Genomic DNA, 24,467 nt, shown 5'->3' with positions numbered 1-24,467 from the left:
GATGGCCCCGCCGATGGCCCCGCCGATGGCCCCGCCGATGGCCCCGCCGATGGCCCCGATGGTGCCGATGGCCCCGCCCATGGCCCCGCCGGTGCCGATGGCCCCGCCGATGGCCCCGCCGATGGCCCCGCCGATGGCCCCGCGGCCGCCGCTCTCTCCGGCCGGGCTGTGCCCGGGCCGTGCCCCGCGAGCTCCGCTAGGCGGCGCCCCCGCCCCCGCGCTGAGGGGCCGCTGCCGCTTCCCGCCCTTCGCGCCCGCCCTCAGCGGCCGCCGGGAGCTGGGGCCGCCCCGCCCGGCCTTTTGTCGGAGCCATGGAGAAGGAAAACCGCTTTAAATTGTTCATGCCGCCGCGCCTGAGCGCTGGGCAGGTGTCTGCGGGCAGATCCCAGGTGAGCGCTCGGCCGCGGGGCCGCTGAGGGCGGCCCCAAACCCCCCCTCCCCGGCCGCCCCCTCGGGCTCTGCTGCTCTGGAGGCCGCGGCTGAGGAGGGGACACGGGGAAAGCGCTGGGGCCTTTCCCCGGGGACACGGGGACAGTGCTGGGCCCGGGGAGTGCCCGGCAGAGCCCCGAGCTGGAGCACACACACACCTGCCCCTTGCCCCGGCAGAGCCCCGGCCTGGAGCACACACACACCTGCCCCTTGCCCCGGCACAGCCCCGGCCTGGAGCACACACACACCTGCCCCTTGCCCCGGCACAGCCCCGGCCTGGAGCACACACACACCTGCCCCTGCATGGGCCGGGACGGCTCCTGCGCTGGACTCATTTCTGTGCGTATGCCTGGAGTGGCATATGCACAGACATCTTCGGTTTGAATTTCAAAGACTTTTGTTGTTGTTTTTATCAAAACTGAAGGGAATCATCTTCTCGAGCATCCGCTCTGTGCTGTAAGTCCGCGTTTGATGTGGGTAATTGAGCCCAGAGAGCGAGCAGGGCTCTATCGCCGGCCGGGCTCTGTGTACAAATCACAAACGGGACGGGACTGCTGAGGAACTGCCTTGAGCTGTTTTATTTTCCAGCATCAGTCTCATTACACGGTGATGACAATGGGAAGATGCCAGCAGCTCACATCCCAGGCAGCAGACCAAGAACTTAATGTTACAACTTACTTTCAAAGTTTTTTGACCAATCACACAAAGCAAAAGCATATTGACAGTAGTTCTATCAACCACTGTAAGCACACGTACCTTTGGTTAAAACAATGCTTGCCTTTTTTTTTTTGAATACAATACCTGCTTCTTGTAAGCCTTAAAACACAATGCACAGAGCTCCATTATTAAGCTTAGAACTTCCTAATATCTCGCTAGATAAAGTTTTCTGTAACTTAGGGAGTTATTCCAGACAAGCGTTAATACACAGACCATTGTTCTATTTGCCCTTACTTTTCTACTTTTTAAATAATTTTTCTGCTGACCTATCTCATGGCTCCTGCTTGGCTCTAATCACAGTTCTGCTGTCTCTGAGGCTGCCTTTTGCAGCTTTCCCAAACCCCTCTGATTTGATGGATTCCCACAGGCCCCATTCAGATGCTCACACTGGTGTTGGTGTCTTGGTCTCACCAGATCAGGTGTGCAGTGAAAGTGTTCTGTCCCCACACTGAGTTATGGGAATTCAACAAGTTATTTTTTCATGCTGAAGCTCCTTATGAAATATGGTGAGATTCAACAGGATATTCTGACAGCAGATGAGTTAGCTGTTTACAGGATGAACTTCTGTGACTTAAAAACCTTGTGAAAGGGTATTTTCATGCTAAAACATAATCAGATATGGTCTAGAAGTGCCCTTGGAAGCAAAGCAAAAAAGAAATATCAACTACTGGTCTTCAAAAAAGTAATTTTTCTCCTTGAGTCCTTTGCCATGCACCAGGGCCCAGACAGGCAGGAGCTGCTGAGTTCCCTGCATTGAATGCTCCCCTTTGGCCACAGTCTATAAATCAAACTGCAGGACACCAGCAGTTTGATAAACCACTGGGCAGTAAGAAGTCAGTTCCAAAGCCATTACCAATACCTTGGGCTTTGAAAATTGTAGGCAGCTGTTTTATTAATGACAAATTCTATTTTCACATCATCTGTAGGGACTTTTTATGGATTTTATCATTCTTCTTTACAAATCTACCCATAAGGAACTAATGTTTAAATTTGTGCAGGGTTTGAACAGATGCTCAGATGATGACTTTAAGCTGCCATTTGACGTGTCGAACCGTGGCGAAATCACTGATTCAGGTACGATTGGAATATTTGCCATGCACCTTCTTTAGATTTTTATATGTTGTCAAGGTTTAATTTTCATGAGTAGTCTCACAGTTTCATATCTGTAACTGTTAAATATAGTTTCACTGTTACAGTTTTTAGAAAGACATTGATCAAAATCTCTTCATGTTTCAGATACAATTTCACAGCAAGTGAAACTTTGCTCTGAAGTAGATGAAGAGGTCAGCTAAGTATCAACTCTGCACATCTAATTCCTTGGGGTCTTTTGAATTTGTTCCCAAACAGTGCCTAAAACATTATTCAATAGATATTTCAGGGCTAAAGGAAGTAGTTAAAAGGGAATAATGTTTTCTGTCTCCTGTTTAAAGCTGAATCACTTAGAGAAGATATTTGTGATTTAGTGAACATGCCTGGAAACAAATCTTTAAAAATTAAGGTGATTGCAATATTGCTGTTGTTCTTTCTTTGTTTGAAGTGCCTGTGAAGTCCATGAGCTTTAATTAGAGTAAGATTTAAACACTTAAGTATCCTTGTGGAACTGCATCTGAATATTCTGTTGAGGGGCAGAAGAGTTGAAGTCAGAGTATTCTTTGGAAAACTGAAGTAGATTATCCCCATTGCCTTGTCTGGCTTTGTTTTATCTGTAAAACAATGAATTCAGTGGTTTCCTCAAGCACTGGATTCTTTTGACAGTGTCTTTACCAGCAGATCTCTGCTTTAGCACAACTCAGTACAGCTCATTTTTTTGCAATAGCTTCTGTACTTTGCAGCTACAAAACACTCTTTGCTACCACAAAATAAAACCCATTTCTTGCACTCTCCCTGCTGATTTTCATATCCCTGACAATGTTTTAGACTTTTTTAATCCTAAGCTATTAAAGTACCATCAGGACTGGAACAAAACTGTGATGCAGCCAAAACAAGGATGGTGTTTGGGGGTGTTGTAAGTGAACCAAAGGGCCCTTTGGGCTCATGTGTTGCTCTCCCTGCCTCGACCACTGGCCCAGCACTGCTTGTAGGACACTTTCAAGGTGTTCTAAGGGCACAAGGGTGGTGGTTTTCCTTCCTGCTCTGTGTGTGAGCAGAGAACTGCTGGGACACTTGGGTATTTGTAAATCCCTGGGTCCAGATGGGATCCATGCCAGGGTGAGGAGGGAGCTGGCAGATGAGCTTGCCAAGCCTCTCTCCATCATTTATCAAGAGTTGTGGCTCACTGCTGAGGTTCCAGATGATTGGACACTGGCCAGTGTGACACCCATTTACAAAAAAGGTAGGAAGGAGGATGCTGGTAATCACAGGCCAGTTAGCCTGGCCTCAGTGCCAGGTGAGCTAATGGAGCAGTTCATACTGAGTGCTATCCCACAGCACTCACAGGATGGCCAGGCTATCAGACCCAGCCAGCGTGGCTCTACGAAGGGTAGGGCATGTCTGACCAACCTGGTCTCCTTCTGTGACCAGGTGACCCGCCTGGTGCATGCAGGAAAGGCTGTGGATGTTGTGTATCTGGACTCCAGCAGGGCCTTTGGCACTGTCTCCCCCAGCACACTCCTGGAGAAGCTGCAGCCCATGGCTTGGACAGGAGCACTCTGTGCTGGGCTCAGAACTGGCTGCATGGCCGGGCCAGAGAGTGATGGTGAATGGTGCTGCATCCAGCTGGGAGCCAGGCACCAGTGCTGTCCCTCAGGGCTCTGTACTGGGACCAGTTCTGTTCAATGTTTTTATAGACGACGGGGATGAGGGCATCGAGTCCTTCATTAGTAAATTTGCAGAGGACACTAAGCTGGGAGCTTGTGATGATCTATTGGAAGGAAGGAAGGAAGGAAGGCTCTGCAGAGAGACTTAGATCAGTTGGATGGATGGGCAGAGTGCAGCAGCATGAAGTTCAATAAGTCCAAGTGCTGAGTTCCACATTTTGGCCACAAAAATCTCCTACAACGTTCCAAGCTGGGGACAGTGTGGCTGGACAGTGTTGAGGCAGAAAGGGACCTGGGGGTGCTGCTGACAGCCGGTTGAATATGAGCCAGCAATGTGCCCTGGTGGCCAAGAAGGCCAATGGCTCCTGGCCTGCATCAGGAATGGTGTGGGCAGCAGGGGCAGGGAGGTCATTCTGCCCCTGTGCTGGGCACTGGTGAGGCTGCACCTTGAGTGCTGTGTCCAGTTCTGGGCCCTCAGTTTAGGAAGGATGTTGAGGTGCTTGAGCACATCCAGAGGAGGGCAACAAGGCTGCTGAGGGGTTTGGAGCACAAGCCCTGTGAGGAACGTTGGAAGGAGCTGGGCTTGTTTAGCCTGGAGAAGAGGAGGCTTAGGGGTGACCTTATTGCTCTCTCCAACTGCCTGAAGGGAGGTTGTAGCCAGGTGGGGTCGGTCTCTTCCACCAGGCAGCACTGACAGAACCAGAGGACACAGTCTCAGGCTACAGCAGGGGAGGGATAGGTTGGATATTTGGAAGAAATTTTTCACCGAAAGAATAATGAAGCACTGGAATGCTCTTCCCAGGGAGGTGGTAGAATCATCATCTCTGGATGTGTTTATAAAAAGACTGGACATGGCACTTGGTGCTATAGCTGAGGTGTTGGGGCAGAGGTTGGACTCGATGATCTGAGAGGTCTCTTCCAACCTCATTATTCTGTGACTCTGTCATTCTGTGTGTGTTCATGGCAAGATCACAGGTACTCTTGGGCAAAGTCTCTGAAGCTGCTTTTACTTAACTCAGCAGTGTCTGTCAGAAGGAGAGGACAGAAATGGTGTGAAGAACCTGCTAGAAGGAATTTTGGCTTCACTGATAATTCTGACAAAACTTTTATCGATTTTGGTGGACTGCAGTTATCCATGTCTTTAAGCCCATCTATTTGGTGATGTCTGAATGGGGTTTGGGATATTTCATTGTATTTGTTTCTCCTGTGTGCTCTGTAAAGCCTTTTGATACATACATAGAGGATGCACAAAGATTTGTGCATCCTGTGCATAAACTTGGGCTCCTGATCATATATCAACTTATATCACCATCTGTAGAAAAATATTACTCTTGTGATGTTTCTAAGAGATAAATACATTATCTACAACAGTATGAATTAGATATTATGTACTATTAATTAGATAGTATTTGAGATTAAATTGTGGAACCTGTTTCAATAGAATACAGAAGCAATGAATGAATTGTTCTCAAAACTCTACAAAGAGGCTGAGAAGATCAAGCAGTGGAAACTGACTGTGGAAACTGAATTAAACCAGAAAGAAAGAAAGCTCCAGGAAAATAAAAAGACTATTGAAGCACAGAATAAAGCCATTCAAGAACTGCAGGCCAGTATTGTATAGTATACATTAAATAAACAAAGTTAAGTGCTTCCTGATTCAGTATGACACTATTATTGATACAATTAAATCTTAAAGACTGTTGCAGTTTGGTTGTGCCTTGAGAAAATGATCATTTTGAGAAGTTGCAGGCACCTGTCCTGTGTGAGTGTTTGTCTGAAGAATATACCTGTGTCTCATTTGCTGCTAAATTATTGTTCATTAATTATTGCATCTTTCATGCAAAAGATGACTCAGCATGTAATACCAGATAAAACAGACTTCTGTCTACTGATGCCCCAAATTACTTTTTCATGAGGGATTTGAGAAGTCAAAGTGCATTTCTAATCTGTTTTTCAATAATAGTGTCTTTTTGCATTTGTTCCCTATGAAATTAGTTTGAAAATGAAAAACTCCATTTGAAACTGGAAGATGAGATATGTGAAAATAAAGATCTCTTGAAAGAGTAAGTAATAGAACCAAGTATATATTTTTGTGGTGGAAATAATCAGTTTCCATGTGGGCAGTTTTATGTAGCTGTTAAATTTTGAAGGTCATTTCCATTGTTACTCCTTAGGTACACAAAGTACTGTGCACTCCTGTGCAAACAGGATATTTTTTCCCTCCTTTAGAGCTGCTGCTTTGAGGCATCTGAGTAATCTGCTCAAGGAAACCTGCACTCGCTTCACAGAGAAGACCAGCAAATGTAAATGCTTTTTTAGCTTTTATTGATCAGAGTAAATGTACTTCTAGCTTGCTCTAAATTCACAAACAGAAGAAAGCAGAAGAAATTTCTCATGCTGTTCAGAGAAGTTCTCTAGTTGAGATCGACTGGATGTGGCTCTCAGAGTGAAAAGTGAATTTTAAGTGGCTCACAAAATTGGAAGTGAAGCCCCAGGTCTAACAGACTTTTGGTGTGTAATGCTGAATGCAGAGGGCTTTTGAAGCCAGTGAAATTGTTTGCTGAAAGGTGCCAGCCTGGGAGCTCTTTGGGTGCCCAAACAGTGACCCAGGGTTGAGGCCGTGCCCACAGCCCTGACTGGCCCTGGCAGCCGCTCCAGAGCAGGGCAGGGCTCCTCAAGGCTGCTCAGCCCATTGAAGGTTTGCAGGGCCATCCACACACTGGGAATATATTAAGACATAAGAAGTGACCCTTCATGCCTGTTTTTAGGCAGTGGAATCTACTATAAATTCCCAGCACTCTCTAACAAATTTCCAGAGCTGACATTTCCTGTTTTCAGCCATCACACATTTATGGGGAGAAAAGGTCTTAACCCCAAGGTATAATCAGTAACTGGAATTCTTCTCATGAAACTGAACAAGCCAAGACAGCTGGATAACTTAATGAAGTTTAAATTCTTAAGGTTTTAAAATATGTTCTTGATTGGAAGTTCTACTTTATATGCAATTTAAAATTGTTATTCTAATCATTAGAATTTTACTAACTTAATCCTGGATACTTAAGAAGTGTCGATTTCTTTTTAGCCTTAATTCTAGAAACATTTTGTCATGGTTTGACACTGGCACAATGCCAGTGCCTCCATGAAGAGACTTTCTTTCTGGTAGCTGCTGTGAGATGTGACTAGGAATAAGCAAAGCAGGCTCTTACTTAGAGAAGAAAGAAAACAGAACTTTATTAACTACACTACAACTACAAATAAAAAGGAACACACACACAGGGAAAATGAAAACTTTACAAATACATTTCTTCCTCCCCCCATCAAATTTCTAACACAATACATCTATTCTTCAAATCACTAACTCTCAATCTAGCACTACCTTTCAAACAATCAATCTTCAGTTCATCAAGAGGAGAGGAGTCTTTCTTGTACCATGGGCTTCCCCTGGAAACACACCTGAAGCTTCATGTGTTTCCGTGTCACTCGTAGCACCGCCCGGAGTACATCTGCCGTTGCAACTTCTTCTTTTTCGTGTCTAGTGCTCTCACTACTGAACACGGACCAGAGCTGCTTCTAGGGTTGTCTTTTTTAAGGATGCTCTGTCCCGATTTAAAAAAAGGCACAGTCTCTCTTTTAAGACACCTGTCCCCACAATCTCTCTTTTGGGACACTTGTCCCCCCCATATTTTTTCACCCCCTGGAGCCGAGAGGCACTAACACTGAACTTTCTTAGTTCTGTAGCCATTGCCTCCCCCTAGAATGCAGTTTCTGTGTCACAAAGAACATGGTTCTGTCTATGGCTATACAAAAAGAGTTCAGCAAAAGCTACTCCATCATCTCTTCTTACTAAGATTCTTCTCTACTCTTCTACTATCTCTGACTCGCCTTGACCTCTCTCACACTTGCACATTTTTTTCTTCATCTTCTACTCTATCTTCTAAGAGAAGTCAATGATCTGTAAAATTCTCATTCTCTAAAAAGAAGTTAAAAGCTCTTACAAGTGGCCGGCTGAACCCCCCCTTCTTCTCTGTCCCAGCCGTGCTGCCGGCACAAGCTCATGTTTATCTAGTTTCAAAGTTACAGTTTCAAGCACCAGCTCTCTCTCTCTCTCTCTCTCTCTCTGTGTCTCTAAGGGGAGGCTGCCCAATGGCTCTCAATGTCTCTCTTTCTCTCTTCTACTCTTCTACTCTTGAGCTCAAGCCTACTTCTCTCAGCTACATGGCTTTTCCCCTCCCCGTGCCTAGCTAGCAGCTGGGCCAGGAGAGAGACCCGAACTCTTTCCTGCCAGAAACCTAAAAAAAGACCCTCCCAAGAAAGAGCTCTGCTTTTAACTGTGTTCTCAGAAGCGTGTCTATGTCTTAAATGGCCAAGTTAAATACCAATATTAAAGCCTGAATATCCATTAGCCCAAAACACAGCATCCCAAAAAACACATTTCCTGTCAAACCACCACACATTTGTATATAGATGTATCATTCTTTTTTGATAGCTGTTTCTTTTACTGTTTTTTTTTAATTGTTTTCTTAGGAAAAAATAGTATCAATTACAAAAGTGAAAGAAGGAAAATATGGACATGGAGTGTTGCAATTTTCTAATGACAGCTCTGTGGTTATAGGTATCTGCTGATAGGAAGAAATTCAGTGCTAAACCCAAGATTACAGTTTATAAATACTAACAGTTTTGATACATTATTATTCAACAGCATTAATACTATAATAATTAATATGGTCACATCAACTGACCCAGAATTACACTTTTCACAGAAAAAAATATCTTAGGAAGGAAATTTAAAAGCTGAGCTTGCTTAATGTTTCAATGAAATACACATTTTCCCTAGATTCTGTAACTTTTGACACCATATTTCATAAGGACTTATTTAATAAGAATGGAGCTGGTAATTCCTTTTTTAATTCATTATACTGATTAAGTATAATGACTTGGACAGCTGGCATTCTTGTTCAAAAGAAAAACTTTCTCATATGTTCTTGCTTTGATAGATGAACAGGAAAAGGCAGAAGCAATACAATTGTATGAGGAACTTCATAGCAACATAGAAGTAAGTGACCAGGCTTGATGAAAGGAATGTGAGTTATGTGAGCTGAGCTGAGTTCCATGTTTATGTTGGGATACTGTTTGTATCCATCATGTGTGGGTATCATGTCGTGTGTGATGCAGGAAGTTGGGCTTTCAATCCCTTTTCAAGAATGATTTTTGTGTTCCATAAAACACATTCAATGGAGAAAGTGCAGCAGTGTGTGGGATGTGGATCCCTGTGATCTGCGGGATGGGTGCTTAGTGCTGGGTCACTGCCACAACTTCTGGCTTCTTTCTGGGCTCTGTTTCACCTCCGTGCTGGTTCCTCAGAATGGCTGAGGTGGGCAGCAGCCCCTGGAGAAGTTCCAGGGTTTCCAGTATTGAACTTCAGATATTAAATTTTGTTTTTAGAGAATGACAGCGGCATTTGAAGAGCTTCGTGTGCAAGCAGAGAACGACAGATCAGAAATGAGTTTCAAATGTGAGAATTCAGTTTATTGTGTTTATGCAGCTGGCTCAATTTTGTACTTCATAGCTTGTGTTCCACATGCAGGGTCAGGGCAGACAGATGTGAAGGGCTGGAATGGTGAGCAGGTCACCCTGAGACACTGGGACCCTTCTTTTATTCATGCAGCCTTTGTTCACTGCCTGGCCCCTTCTGTTGCTGTTCCACTGGGCCAAATTTGGAACTTTATTTTTCAAACTGTCACTCAACATTGAAGTTTTGTCTAGAGATCCTTCTGTGAAGTACAGTCTAGAGATCAATACTTATTTCACATAGTTGGTTTATTTAAATGATAATGCACTAGTGTATAGCTACAGAAACTTCTACAGAAACTTGAGCTAAATGCTCTCTCTCTGTATGTATAGCCTGGTATGTTCCTGTTTCATTTTCACATGCTCTTTTCTGTTTGTATTTTGATTATAAAATCAAACATTGCCTCAACAATTACTCTTGGGAAACAAAAGGTACAGCTGTACAATTCCAAGCAATCTTAAAGTGGAAGTTGTATTGAACTTGGAGTATATTTCAGCTAGAATGTTAACTGTGGATGTTACTGTATCTCAAAAGTAAAAGAAGAAGCAGAAAAAGTGGACAAGTTTGAAAAAGAATGCAAACTGGAAGTCAGTCAAAAGGAAAAGCAGGTTTGCTCATTTTACCATCTCATATGTAGAGCTTTGTTTGTGACTAAAGGGGCAATGCAAGAGCCAAGAAGTGTTTCTGGGTATTAGTAAAAAAGACAAAATAACATCTGAAGCTGCATTTAAGTCAAATTCTGCTAAGTTTAGTGATCTTTCAGTACCTTTAGTCTACTGGAATTTATGGTTTGATTTTGAATTGGAGAACTTTTTTCTTTAGAGTAATGTGACTTGATCAATATTTGGCTAAGATTATATCTAGCCAAATATTTTCTATCTGTCTGTCTGTCTGTCTATCTATCTATCTATCTATCTATCTATCTAATCTAACTTGAATGACAGCAAAATGTCTGCTTATCATACCTGGGGTACAAATGAAAATTAACATCTGTCCCTTTTCCAGACTTCATGGTGATATTTCTTGCATTTTTCTAGATTTCAGCTCTTACCATAGAGAGAGATGAAAAAGATGATGTCATAAAAGACATCAAGGCTCAGCTGCAGACGTCACAAAATAAGATTGCTGACTTAATGGAAGCAAAATGTAAGAGTTCTGCCTGCTGTGTTTAAATGTAATTGTTTATAGAATTTAAATGTAATTGTTTATGATTGTTTATTTATGATATGTAATTGTTTATAGAAGCATAGGAAACAGGGTCATGATAGTTTTATTCTGTTGCTGGTTGGCAGCAGAATTTTGGGGCCTTGAAGGCCTTATTTTTGTTTGGAACAGGAGCTGCTCATGTGGGAGCAGGACTGGCAGGGTCGTTTTTAGGGTGAGTCAAGCAGTGAGAGCTTTGGAAAATTGCAAGGGGAAAATATGTTGCTTCAGTTTTGCAAATTTACAGTCAGGCAGATGTCACTGAGGAAACTTACTTTTCAGAACTTGATTTTCAATATTTTTAAGCCATCTATATTCAAATTTTATCCATTATTTTATAGTATATGATGTCAGTACCATTGGTCTTTGTTAAATTCTTTAAATGTATGTAATTTTCCATTTTTAGCAGTACTTTTTGGTAAATAATCTATTTTTAAAAATATAAACATCTTTTTTTGTTTAGTACATCATGAAGAAATGTTAAAGGAATCCCAGGTCAGTAAAGAACATTTGAGGGCAGAGCTGGAAGAGGCTAAAATGTCATTGCAAAAGGCAGAGGTACCCCTTGCTTATAGTTTTACAGTAGAAATAGACTAGAGGAGTATTTGCATCAATAATTATGGATACTTTAGACATGAAACAGCTGTAGCTGTTTGTTGCAAAACATGTCTAGAAATGATATCATGTCTTGAAGGTTACTCAAAAGAACTTGGAAACTGAGTTCCAGACTACAGTGAAAACATTAATTCAGGTTACTGGAGAAAAGGAAGAGCAGGAGGAAGAATGTAAAAAAATGAAGGCTTTGCTTGCAGCCCTGACAGAGGAGTTTGAGACTTCTGTTGCCAATTTGAAAAGCTTGCTGCAAGAAGAGCAAAATAGGTAAATTAATGAGTTTCAATTCCAAGAGTGATCTTACAGGTTGCAGTCTATGACAAAATCAAGAACAATTGGAAATTAAGCTGAAATTTGGAGGTTTTTTTCACACAGTGGTCTAAATGCAGACAATTGAATGTAAATTTTTTTGTTGGTGATAGTTGATACTGGTCTATAAAAAGTAAATTTTTGCCCCCTCCAACTTTCATAATTCTGTCTTTAAGAAATAGAGATTTCTGTAGGTATATATTTGTTTACTTTTATGTCTTCTGTTCTGAGGTTGTAAAAGTGTAATTTGATATGTGTTGCAGGCAGATGGATCATCTGCCTGTTGAAAGGTAAATGTTCTTAAAGTGCTGGTGCTAAGACTTTGTCTTATTGTCCTTGAAGTTTCAAATGCAGTGAGTGCTTTGTACCCTACATTTGGGGTTTTTAATTTACCATTTTCTTAGATTAAAGAAATATGAAGATGATTCAAAGCTGCTTACCTTGGAGCTCCAAAAGAAATCTGCTGAACTGGGTAAGGCTTGTAGAAAGGCAGAAAATGAGCCAGGCAGTAATAAAAATGTTTTCTGCTGTTGTCTGGAAATGGACTGTCTCTAGTAGGTGGAGAAATGATTTTACAGTACCTGTACCTATCAGGAATGCCTGAATTTATTTTGACTCGGCTGATCCCTTTTCTTTGGGGGTCATTGGTGCTGGCAGCAGCCAAAGGGCAGTGCTGTGCAGAGCTCCAATAGTGAGACCATTCATGCATGAATTCTTCTGGAGGTAAATTTGGTTTCCAGCTAAGAGCAGCAGCACTGCAGGTGCCAGGACTGACTTCTGTAGCAGAGATGAAACCCTCCCATTGAGGTTTCTGGCACCCTCCCCATGCTGGAAGTGGAATGAAGCTGGCTGGGGTTGTCTTTAAATATCATCAATTTGATATCCTGTGTTTTCTAGGGATGTGCTCCTTAGTCCCCAGAGTAAGAGCTCTGCCTTGCAGTTGAGAACTTGCAAAAAATACCAGCACTGTCAATGTGCACATAGAAACCATTGGGAAGTCAGTAACAACTGGTTTCCTTTCTCAGCATATCCATGTGGTACCTTCAGCAGTTCAGATTTTTTTCTGGAACAATGCAGGTGCATCAATACTTGCAGAATACTCTAGTCTTACAGTCCATGGTTTATTTGAAGCTATAATTGTGGAAAACATAGAAAGGCTCTAAATTTTATTTAAGATAAATATTTAGTTTCTCTTCAGATAGAGATTTGCTAATGTCTGAATCATTTTTTCAAGTCTACATTTAGATTAAGTCATAAATTAGCTTTTCAGCTTCTTAACTTAATCCAACAAGTTTTGAGAACTGGGTATTGCAAAAGGGTAAATGTTTTATACTGCCTGCTAAATATGAAAAATCATTTCTGTTCCATTAATTTTACATTCCATGTGCTGTAGAAGAGATGACTCGAGTAAAATGTGATAAAGAAGTGCAACTTGAAGAACTGTCAGAAACTCTGGTAAATATTCATTTTATTAATCTCATGGCATTTGCTCTTCGTATGAAATTCCTCTTGCTTTGTAAGTATCTTAAATGTCATAAATAAACACCATCTAGTCTACCTTAACATTTCTACTAAACTTTCTCACACACAATTTCAGTGTTTTCTTTGAAGAACTTCTTTATTGCCTCTGTTTTTCTTGCCTCCTGTGCTTTTGGTTTTTCTTGTCTCCCATGTTTTTGGTTTTCCTTCTCAAGGTTTTTGGTTATTTCCTTCTTTGTTCATGCCCATTCAAATGCCACTCCCTCTGGATATAAAGTTTTCCCGTTTGTTCTTCCTTACAGGCAGGTAATTAGCTCTGGCCTCTGTGAACCCTGCTGTACTGTGACACAGGCCCATTTTCTGTCACAGAAGTCTCAGCTATATGAAATACACTCTGAACAGAGGTTTCTTTTCATTATGATTTTATATTTACAAGCCTAACAAGAATCCATATCAACTCAAGTTAAGATAGTGGGAAATCAGGTGTGCATTTCACTGTGTTTGCTTGTTGTTCTAATCTGTGCATTGAGTGTTCTGAACTGAGTTTCACTCATTTTCTATAATGGGCAAATTGGAGGACTTTGACTGAAGAAGAGTCTTGAGGCTACTGTAGAAAATATGCAGAGAGAGAAAAATGTGGAGAGAGCAATGAAAATGCTCTCCAGATGAGAGAGGTCTGAAGTAGGGCAATAGTAACATGTTTTTAGAAATAGTGAAGTTGCACATCATGACTCGTACACAAGTTTATGCATAAGAAACAGCACCCAGAGCAGTGTCCCACCCTAATTTTGCAGCCCAGGTAATTAAACTCACAGCAGGGGACAGACATGAACAGCACTAGTGTCACAGTTCACTATCTCACAGCACTTCCAGATCCCAGCAGAGATTGGAAAGATCCAACCTGGATAATCCATGCCATGGATGTTGTTGGGTTCTTCTGAAAGCCTTGTGCTCTTAGTTCATATCTGATAACCTCCAGCAGTTGGAGTTTGCACATGGATACTCAAAACTCTTCCTTTTCATTTTGCAGAAAGAATTCCAGGATTTGAAAGCACAGCTGACAAGTACAGCTGAGAAGGAACAAGATTATTTAAAGCAGCTTGTGACTCTGAAAACAGATCTTGAACAAGAGGCGTATGACTATCTTGAAAATACAATATTTAATTAGTTTTGGTGGAGTTGCTTTAATCCACAGTGAAATGAACTACGATTGTTTTCTAATCAAACTTTTGAACCACATATATGCCATTGATTCTAGACTTACATTTCTAAATTCCACTTTCTCTATTTGTATGTATTCTATGGCATATGTAGTTGTTCCATATCTCTTTGACTTACTTAACAAGAAGAGAAAGTTTCTGAATTCATGGTTAATCTTGCTTTGAACTACATCATCTTCACTAACCATGAGATTTATATAAAAGTTGACTCTGATTTTCTTTCCTTCTTCTGTCACCTTTTTACATCTCTGACTCTGCTGCAAAGCTTATATTTGTAGATAAAGGCCTGGACTTCTTTCAGCATGGAATAAGACTTGATAATGGGTATGTTTAATTTAAAAGGAGATTTCAAAAGGCATCTTCTTATTCCTCTTGGCCATTTGTTTGAAATTAGGTTAAGGAATGAACAACTAACAGTGGATCTCAGTAAGCTTTCACTAGAGAAAGAACAAACAGCACAAGAGAAAAATGCTGTGGCTGCAGAACTCAAGAAACTGCAAGAACAACAAGAGGCAAGTTGTAAACTTCCAGGTTTCATGAAAGGACAATACTCAATTTGACAAATTACTCAGTTTTACAAATTAGATGATGAGCTGCAACATGACTTGGGTCTGTAGAGTACCTGAGCTGTTTTTTGTGTTTGAGTTGGAGAGGAAGTGTATTTACACTTGTGAGCAAGGCAGGTCAGTGTACTTTGGATGTCTTTGCATTTTTTAAGAAGTCACTTTGAATTTTATTTCTTTGCTGACACATGGGTCTTTATTTAGGATAGTAAGAAAAAAGAAGAAAATACAAAGCAGTTAGTTGAAAATCTAGAAGAGGCAAATAGCCAACTAAGGCAAGTAAAAACAATTATAATAACTGATATTGTTAAAGGAAGTAGACTCAAATAGTTAGTTGTGTTCAAATGCTGCTTTCTGGGATTTTTTGATTAATGTTTTTCTAGCTTATATAGCTAAACAGAAACTATTCAGAATTGCTGTTGGCCAAGTAGAAATTTTCTCAGATGAGAAATACCAATTGCTGCAGGAACAGTGTTTGCCATCATTTTGTATTACATAGTAGGAGCTGTCTTGTTGTGCATTAGACACCTCAGGTGAGAAGGCAATGAAAATGGAAGGTGAAGGTCATGGATTAAATGTGACAAGGCAAAACTGGATGAGAGTTACTCTCTGTATCACCAGTTCAATAGACAGGCAGCTCCCATGTTTCACAGCTGCATTGCAATAGTCCAGGTGAGGATGTATTTTCCTTGGCTTAGCTGGAACATCTTTTCCTACTTAAAAAAAGTATGGAGAGTTCACACATTGACTTACTGGGCATGTTGCTGCATTTTAAGAACATTTTCATTGAGCAGCTTATGAAGTTCCCATCAACATTAGCAGCTCTTTTTAGAAAATAAAAGAAGGGTTTCTTAGAAGTACTGAAAATAAGTTAAAGGCAAGAAGGAAATATTTACTAATGGTTGTTAATTTGGCACTTAGAAATGAACTGGAGTCTTGGAAGGAGAAAATGGCAAAGACAGGTGAAGAGATGAGAAGTACACTGGATGAAAGAGAAGAAAATGTATGTCATGTGTCATGAAAGTATCTTACAGAACCTGTAGGACAGCATTAAATGTAAAATCTGTGTTGGGATTTTTCTGCAAAGCTCTGCCTGGGGGATGTGATCTCTGCCAGAGGTTTCTTCTCTCTCAGCTGCTGCCAGCTGTGCCATTGTGTGTGCCCATGCTGAGCCCTGGTATTTCAAAAGACAAGCACAGTCACGGGGATCTTCACTCTTTGCTGCAAGTTTCATATTAAAGATTTGGTTCTTTTCAGGCAAACAGAGAACCTGCTTTTCTGATTTTTCATATACCCACACAGTGATGGATGGGCTCTGGATTAGCTTTTTATATGTAGTGTGAGTTTTAGCTTAAATAGATTCAAACATTTTTACTTTTCTTTCTGTTGGTTCAAAGCAACCTGGGGTTTTTAGCAAATTTCAAAATTTCATTGTAACAGTCAAAGATTTACAATTGTCATTTCAGGTAAAGAGTACTGAAAATGAAATTTCGAGAAAGGAAAAGCCATTGAAGATTCTAGAAAATAATTGGGACAATTCATTTTTTCATGGATGTAGGGAACTTCCTACAAGTGTATTTTTAAATTGTGAAGATATTGGGGTATTTTTCTTCTTCTTTCCTAATTCCATAACCACTAAGGAACTGGTTCAGTGCTATTAATTAACATCTTGTGGTACTTTATGGCTAAAACTCTGATTATTCTAACATGTCAGCTGGTGTTGCAGTCCCATTGGAACAAACCAGACTGGTGCAAGTGCAGGTTTGAGAACATTTACAGGAATTGCTCACATAGGGAGTCATTTGTAGAACTTACTAATGAATGTCTGAAATCTCTCTTTCAGATGAACAATTTAAAGAAGCAGGTGGAAAATAAAACCAAATGCATTGAAGAGTTGCAGCAGGAGGTGGGTAGAGATTTTCATTTCACAAATACATAAACACATTATATTTTGGGTTGCCTTTTCAGCAGGTTTGTGTCTGCTGTGATATCTTTAGATACCCCTATGTAATTTAAAAATTCTCCTTTCTTATCCTAACCCTGAGCAAATTAGGAAGTTATCTCAGGAATCACTTGATTTGTTAAATGAGCTTTAATTTGAAAAGAGCAATTACAAAAATAGTATCTTTAATAAACTTCTACTCTTTTTCATTTAGTGCATGGTGTTATTTTTGTACTTGTAATAAGTATCTCAGTTACCACTAGTAGAAAATAATTCTGCACTGGCACAAACTGTAGTAACTTCACTGTAAAAATAAAGAACTTGTATTTTTTGTCATGACATCTTCACACCTTCTGTCAGCAGCATCTTAGTTTTAATTCCCATTCTGCACCTCATTTGTTATTCCCTGCTCTTGCTCAGAAGGAGCCTTTCTTAAGTTCATGAAGAAACAGTAATTATCACAGAAATTAGTTGAACATTCATTTGTTTGAAGAATTGTTCTGGAACCTGAGCTGCACAACAGAGAGTTATTTGCCTGATGAGAGCTGGAATTTCTTGATGCAGTTAAACCATTACATAATTCTATTTACTTATTAAGGTACACTGCTTGTTTTGTTTTATTTCAATAGAATAAGGTGCTGAAAAGGAAACTTACTGCAGAAAGCAAGAAAAGCAATACTTATGAAGGGAAGGTAGGTTTAAATAACATCATGTAGAAGATGAGATGAGTGTTTTTAAGTGCCACTGTAAGTAATGATAATACTTGTTAAATACGTTCTGAGCTGGTTTTTGGATCTGGGATACAGACTTTGCAGGAATGAGCTCATAGTTTTTAGAAGATGCTTCCATTTTTAATCATTGGGCACTGACTGTTGGACATTTAAGAGATGGATTCACATTGCAATTAATGATGTTTCTAATCTGTTCCTTTTTTTTTTTCTTTTGTTGATAGTGGACTGAACAGGGTTCAGCAACCTCATTGTAACAGAAAAGCATTTAAAAGACATATACATATATGTATATATATATATTACTTTTTTAAGGCTGTTCTTTAAATGTGTTCTGCAGTGGCAATCCCTCTGATGGGAATATTGTGTCCAGCTTTGGGTACTGCACTTGAAGAAAAGTGGACTTTTTTGAGGATATTCATTCATTGATAAAAGGAAAAACTGTAATCAAGATGCACAGCTGGGAGAAAAATGTACCATAAAAGCTGGTAAAATCTGATACAGATTTACAAGAGAGGGAATCAAATCTCCATCTGTATTTGTTTTTTTCTGAGGCATTCACAGCATTTAGGGTGACTGCTTAGGGCAGTCTTCCCCACTGGGCTGTTGCCATTCTTTCTTTGAGTATTTTCTAACTCACTTCAGGCCAAAGTTCAACTCTTTATTAAAAAAAAGCTGAACTTTTAAATAGGAAACACTTTAATCATATACCTGAACAGTAACAGTGTGTTTGTGCTCAAAAACAAGAGGTAAGAAAAAATCATTAACACAGTAATTCCTAAACAAATAACAGCAGCAATTCTGCATTCTCAAAAGGTGAATAAATTGCAGTTAGAGATGGAAAATATGAACAAGCAACATAAGGAAGCAGTTGACATCTATCAAAAAGACATAGAAACAAGAAAAGGAAATGAAAATAAACTTCGTGAAGAGGTGAGAGGTGTTATTTTTACTGCAATTTAATTTTTTTAATTTAAAATGTTTTTATGAAGCTTTATTGGCCAGAGTCCTTGCTCTTCCATTTCAGACATGCATGGAATTTGTGTATGCCTGTGAGCAAAGCTTTAGTACATGAGGTGTGACAGTGTTCACAGGGGTTCTTGGATGAGGCAAGAGATGAGAATGTTGACTCCATGTTCAGAAGGCTTGATTTATTATTTTATGATACATATATATATTACATTATAACTATACTTAAAAGAAATAAAAGAAAATATTTCCTCAGAAGCTGGCTAAGAATAGAATAGAATAGAAAAGAACGATAACAGAAGGCAGCTCTCTCAGACTCTGTCCAAGATAGCTCCGTCTTGATTGGCCATTAATTATAAACATTCAAGATGGCCCAATTAAAAATCCACCTGTTGCATTCCACAGCAGCAGATAACCATTGTTTACATTCTGTCTCTGAGGCCTCAGCTTCTCAGAAGGGAAAATCCTAAAGAAAGGATTTTTAGTGAAAAAGACGTCTGCGACAATTAGGTGCTTAGGCTGACGTATTTGAGTATGTCTTTGAAAATAAGAACTCCATTAAAACTTCTTGCTTTCAAGATATAGTTCAAAGAAATTCCACCCTTGGTATAAAGTCAGCATAGTTAAATTAGATTATAACTTCTCCCATATTAGTATTTTTTCTGCCCACACTTTTTTTTTTGATGGCAATGCTAAGAAATGTTAGGGCAGAGTGCTTGAAATGGCCTTTTGGTTTGAAGTGAACTTGCCTGCCATGGCTGTACCTTTGATCTTGCCCATTTTAACAATCTGCAGAAAAGATGAGGGATTTGAAAGGGATCTGAAAAGCAAATAAAGCCCAAGTGGGACTGCAAACTTTGCACCCACAGGGGAAAGAAGAAATTAAGATTAAAAAGAAATATATGGTTATGTTGATGAATGAAATGCAATTTATTACTGACAGGTAGAAAAGATGAGGTTGCTTTGTGATGAAACAGCAATGATACAGAGAGAAACTGATGCCAGATGTCAGCACAAGCTAACTGAGATGATGGCACTGATGGAAAAGCACAAGGTAAGAGATTTTCCTGCTTGCTGTGGTTTGCAATGTGTGATACCATGTTAATAGCATGTTTATAACTTGTGATACCACATTAATGACCTTTCAAAAGCAGAAACAGGCCTGAATCTGGGAAAAGGAAGCTGAACACATGCTGGACTTTGCATCATCTAAAATCAAATTCATTTGAAGATTTTCAAAAGATTCCTATGGGCAGATAAATTCCATTCATCTAAACTTCTGGGATTTTTAGATTTTTTTCAGTTCAGGCTTCCTTTGATACCATCTGAGTGCAATATTTTTCAGTATCAGTTTGGCCTCTTTCTCTGAGATGACTTAGTGACTGCCAGCAGTTTAGCCTGACACATTTTAGTTTTCCTTTCTATTCCTCTATTTTGCAATATCTTTAGCAGATACATTAATAAAGATGGCACAGCTGGCTCTTAATCCTGAGCACATATTGCTGCACAGAAATCAAGCACTCTCTGCCAGTCCACAAAATAATACTTGAATTGAGCATTTTCTGTTTTACAGTTTCTGCAGAAGCATTAATGAATCTTTTCTTTCTGAATCTTAAGAGCCTGGTTTGAAAGAAATGATGTTTTAAGACTGGATAACTCTATAATTGTAACATTTAGTCACATGTTTTGAGTTTGTTGTTGGTTTGGTTTTTTTAACCCAGAATGAATATGATAAAATGGTTGAAGAAAAAGATGCAGAGTTAAAAGTATATAAAATGAAACAGCAAAAGCAGTTCTCATCAGAAAGAGCACTGGTAAGGAGTACTTTCCAATGTTCAGTAATTCAGTGAAGGGGCTGATGTCCTTGTGTAGTGGTTTTATACTGGCTAAGGGTCAGGCACACACAAAAAAAAAACATTCACTCATTTTTCTCTGCTGTAGTTGAGCAGAGGAGGGGAAAGAAAAATTCAAGTTGAGATAAGGATTAGGAGAAAAACACTTTGAGGGTAAAGCAGATTCAAACTTAAATAGCATCAAAAATTTATTATTAACAGAATTAAAAATGGGTAATGAGAATTAAAATAAACCTTTAAAACACCTTTTTTCCCAATCCCTCCCTCTTGCCCCCCGACAGCACAGAGAGACAAAAGATGTGATCTTCAGTCAGTTTGTGACTTCTAAAAATCTTTTTTCAGTTTGCTTAGAGAGTTTCTTTTTCCTGCTGTGCTCTGGGGTCTTTCCCACCAGAGACAGTTCTCTGGGAACTTTTCCAGTGTGGTTTTAATTTTTGCCAGTAGCAGTCCCACCCAAGCTGCTGCAGCAGATCTTATTCTGGGCACTAAAAGCTCCAAATGTTTCTAGAAATGAATTGGAGTAGCAGTGTGTTTGTGTCTGCTCTTGCAGATAGTGTGTCATGCTCTGACTTCCCACTTGGAATAGGAAACTTTTGTTGTAAATATTTCGATTGTGCCCTCTCAGCCCTGTTCTCCCAAGTGTTTTAAGGTCTTACCTTGAACATTTCTGATCAAGTTCCTGTTTCTTATAGTGCTTCAGTCTTTTTTAAACAAGCTAAAGCAAAGCTTCAAGTATAGGGCTGAAAAGCAAATAGAATTCTCTTGTGTACCTAATGAGTGTCCCTGTTAATTACTGTCTCACTTGGGACTGTTTTCTTTTTTCTGGGCTGTGCATAGTTAACCCTGTCCTTTATTTAATGGTTTGTAGGAAAATGAGCTGTCATGTTTGAAAAGTGAACTGGCCTCCCTTAAGGAACAACTGAAAGCAGAAATTGAAGAGAAGGTGGAGTTTTTTATTCACTGAGCAGTGGGGGTGAGAGGTGTGGCCTGGGCTTGTGCTGTGGGAGGAGTTGGATAAGAAATGAAACTGAACAGAAAAACAGGGACTTTTGAATGCTGGGGTTGTGCTAAACCTGGTCATATATTTGTGTGAACTTTGTAACAGTCTGTGATTATAGATTATATATGAATAAGCAAACAACAAAACAAAACTCTCCTTTATTTTAGTTAACTTTAACTAGCTAAAGCAAAAAAGTTCCCTAAACTGTAGGGTTTTTTTCAGTGGCTTTTGAATGCTGGGGCTGTGCTAAACCTGGTCATATTTTTGTGTGAGCTTTGTAACAGTCTGTGATTATAGACTGTGCTGTGTAATTACACCAAGAAGATTTTTAACAACTGAATTCAAAGAAATATTTCCTTGCTGTCACATAACTCTTTTGTAGGAGAATCTTGTAAAAGAGCACTCTCGCAGTATGATTCCTGAAAGTGAAAAGAAACACAAGGTAACTTCAACTTTTTAATTGCTTTTAGAATTTGGTAGTGTTTATATGTGTAGAATCAATTGAAGTGCATGATAATTTATTTGCATTCAACAAAAGACACTGGAATGCTTTTGACTTCAAACTTTTTAAAGAAAATAAAAATTTATGTTTCTGGGACTCCTAAACCTTGTTTAGATCTATACAGTGAATCTACTCATGTAAAAATAGAAAGTCTCCAAATTATATTCCTAAAATAAAAAAGATAAAAATAAAAAATATCTCCTTCAGTGCAGGAAGCCCCTTGGGCAGTCCAACATTGAAGTTTTGTAACTCCTAACAGTGAATTTTTCTTGTTGCATTTTTCTGCCTGTATTTCTTACTTCTCTGTAGATGATTTTTTTTTCCCCTGGGATAGGAAGGGATTTTAAAGGGTCCTACCATTCCATGGAGATATTAGACAGCAGTTTCTGGAAGGGCTCCCACTGTGTAATTTTTCTTGCTCAGTTGTTGATTTTTTTATGTCTCGAATTGTTTTACTTAGTCTTAAACGTGTCCATTTGTAAAGGCACTTTTCCTCTATGGAAGAGAACAAAGCTGATCTAGCTGTAAAAATGGTCAAAGTATCAAAGTAGTCCTGACTGCAGAACTTACCCTTCTTCCCTGTCAGGAGTTCACTTGTGGTTTTCATATTGGAGCAATGGAATCCAGCACCACTTTGATGTTATCTGTCTAAAAAGGACTGCACTGGACCATTCAATGCTTCTCAGTTTAACTTCTAGTGAAAAGACTATTTTAAGTAACACCAATCTTGATATAGCTATCAATCTTTCTCTGAAAGCCTTTTCCTGCAGTTTTGTTTGTTCCCATTTTCTTTGATGTTTGATATGGTCCACATGTAGTGGCTACAGTTCAGAATAACCTGAATTTCTCCTGATAAGCATGAAGAACTGAAATACAATGTGCCACGAAACTCAGCTCTTCCATAGCTTCCCCTTCATTCTCCTCATTTGGCAACAAAAATAATATAAAAAATGATATTTCCACCCCACCCCACTTTGTTTGGGTCATTGCTTCATGTTTGGATGGAAAGAGAAGAGTTCCACCATTTCTCTCAGGTGAATTCTTGGACACTCAGACTGTAAACTGGCTCCTGAGTTTGGCTTTAGATTCCATTCTTACCCCATAAAATAAAATCTAAAAATAGAAACATTTTCTTTCCCAGACATATGTTATAAAGACTCCTCCAATGGATAAAATGCACAGTGGAAGAAGCACAAGCCTGCCTTCAGAGCAGAGCAGCAGGAAAAAGCAGAAAGTGCTTGTGCAGCTGGACACTCAGTCAGACAGCTCTGAGCACACTGACCTCCTGGTAAGAGTCAGAGAGCAAATCATGTGCTGAGCACTTCTTTGTGCTCACTGCTGGGTCTGAGAATGAAAATAAACAGTTTGGGCTTCCACATTCAAGCCAATATTTATGTGTATATTTTTAATTGATTGGTTCTTTCTGGAATTGTATTATAATTGACATTCTTTTTATTGAACTGTTTTGCCTCATAATGACATCTTAATTTTTTTATTTTTCATAGTTTAATATCCTTAGGGGGAAAGAAAAAGTAGTTTTTAATATAGTGTGAGTAAGTAACTTTTTCATTTATTAGAGCATAGTCTCGGAAGAAGAAATGTTTAAAAATTTGTACAAAGATTTTCCACAAGCTTCACAATTACATTCCACAGCACCAAAAAAGGTATGTTAGCCTTTCCTAAGATTAAAGCAAGCAGTTAATCAGATTGTTTACTGAAACTAAAGGATGGCTTTATTTTCCTTCCTAGACCCCAGCTCCATCCAGTGTGAAATCTCCAGGCTCTGCTCTGAAACTCAAAACCATGAGGAGAATGCGCGAGGCGGGCTGGGCTGCGCTCTCCAAAATGGACAGGAAAAGGAAAATTAAAGATGTTGTAAAGTTCTTTGCTTAAAATGCAGAAATACCCAGTGCCCTGGCATTGCTTGCAGGGTTGTTTTTCTCTCAGAGTTAGTGCTTTGTTGCATTTTTCTGTCATACTCAGTGTGTTCAATACTGTGTTCATTCCTTTACACATATGAACTTTATAGATCTATAACTGCAACCCCTGCAGAGCCTTTTCCACCTTTCCTCCCTTGGGCTTCAAAATGTTGGGACAAAAATTGGCCAATTTTAAATTTTGAAATAAATAGAACTGCATAGAAAGTTGTTTCAAAGCTGTTTCTGGCATTAGAAATTCTGGTTTTAAAGAACTTCTGTTCTTTTAAATTTACTCCATTTTTCTTAACACATAAATACATAGTGGAAGAAATGTTGCTGTTCAATGTATGTTCTTTTACCTGAAGTCCTCTTGCTTTTTCCTGCATTTTAATGGCTGTTAGACCTGTCTTTTTAGACTGTTTTGTTTTCAGTATGTTAAAATGGTTTTGAAACTTCTAAAATTGCAGTAGAATTGCTTGTATTTAAAAAGATTTCAGCTTCATAAGGAGTAAAATATGCACGTTATAAGATCGTGAAAACAATGTTAAGATGCCATTAAATTGTTTATCTGAAATATCAAGTATGGGACTATTTGTTATTGCTTTAAATATTTGAACACAGACAGAAATCACCCACCAGCTTTCCTAGGGACCAGCAGAAGTGTAAGGATAGATTAGAACATCTATTTCTGTATTAT

The 24,467-nt window shown here is 39.5% G+C and overlaps 1 pseudogene; it reads left to right on the top strand.

Annotated features, from left to right (window-relative positions):
* Positions 1 to 311: 311 nt before the first annotated feature.
* On the top strand, positions 312 to 24,404 carry LOC143696359 (synaptonemal complex protein 1-like; annotated as a pseudogene).
* The last annotated feature ends 63 nt before the right edge of the window (positions 24,405 to 24,467 follow it).

Source organism: Agelaius phoeniceus, chromosome 34, assembly GCF_051311805.1.
Source record: "Agelaius phoeniceus isolate bAgePho1 chromosome 34, bAgePho1.hap1, whole genome shotgun sequence".
Classification (NCBI taxonomy): domain Eukaryota; kingdom Metazoa; phylum Chordata; class Aves; order Passeriformes; family Icteridae; genus Agelaius; species Agelaius phoeniceus.
Note: the sequence above shows the minus strand (reverse complement) of the source record. Positions and strands in the feature narration are given on the sequence as shown.